The sequence below is a fragment of the Bison bison genome, unplaced genomic scaffold (genome assembly GCF_000754665.1).
Source record: "Bison bison bison isolate TAMUID 2011002044 unplaced genomic scaffold, Bison_UMD1.0 scf7180017848215, whole genome shotgun sequence".
Taxonomy (NCBI): domain Eukaryota; kingdom Metazoa; phylum Chordata; class Mammalia; order Artiodactyla; family Bovidae; genus Bison; species Bison bison.
Genome location: NW_011478788.1, coordinates 9495 through 10595, shown reverse-complemented (window position 1 = coordinate 10595; position 1101 = coordinate 9495). Strand labels below are relative to the sequence as shown.

General features: G+C 45.3%; 1 pseudogene; it reads left to right on the top strand.

The window, feature by feature from the left end:
- Positions 1–3: 3 nt before the first annotated feature.
- On the top strand, positions 4–739 carry LOC104992009 (annotated as a pseudogene).
- The last annotated feature ends 362 nt before the right edge of the window (positions 740–1101 follow it).

Sequence of the window (1101 nt, the reverse complement as noted above, 5' to 3'; positions counted from 1 at the left end):
TCTGTCAATATCAAATGGAGTGCCACTGGTACTGAGTATGTTATAGAGTCCACTGGTGTCCTCACTACTTTCAAGAAGGTTGGGGCTCACATGAAGGGTTATTCAAAAGGCTAATCATCACTGTCCCTTCTGTTGATATCCCATATTTGTGATGGGCATGAACCATAAGAAGTACAGCTCCCTCAAGATGGTCAGAAATGCCACGTGCACTACCACCTGCTTGGCACACCTGGTCAGTATCACTGTAGAGGGACTCATGACCACAGTTCATACCATCACTGCAAGCCAGAAGATCATGATGGGCCCCCAAGGGAAACTGTCCTGGGATGGATGACGAACTGCTGAGAACATCATCCCTGCTTCCACTGGCACTGCAAAGGCTTTGGGGCAAGATCGTCCTGAGCTCAATGGGAAGTTCTCTGGCATGGCCTTCCATGTCTCCATTCCCAGTGTGTCTGATGTAGATCTGACCCACTTCCTGGAGAAAGCTGCTAAATACGATGGTATCAAGAAGAGGTAAAGCAGGCACTGCAAGGCTCACTAAAGACTATTCTAGGCTATACTGAAAACCAAGTTTTCTATTGCAGTTTTAGCAGTGATACCCACTCTTCCTCCCTGGATGCTGAGGCTGGCATTGCCCTTAACAGCCACCTTGTCAAGCTCATTTCCTGGTATGACAGTGAATTTGGCTACAGACAGAGTAGTGGGCCTCATGGTCCACATAGCCTCTGGGGAATAAGAGCACCCTGGATCTCCAGCCCCAGTGAGAGCGTGAGAGAGGCCCTCAGCTGTTGGGGTACTCACCTCAACTGGATCACCCCAACATACTGAGAGTATCACATCTTTCCATCCCAGAAACCCTGAAGAGGAGGGACTTAGTGAGCCTTACCTTATTATGTACCATCAATGGAAAATACCCAGCCTAAATAAGTACTTTACTTTTCTAAATAAAGACAATTCTTTCCATGAGAGAAATTCTGTTACCAACTTTTGAACTGTATATTTTTCAATCTGCTACACACGTATTTTTGTCTTGTTTACTTTTCATGTTAACCCACTGAATGATGCATTTTATCTCCATTTTATAGATTAGAAAACTGA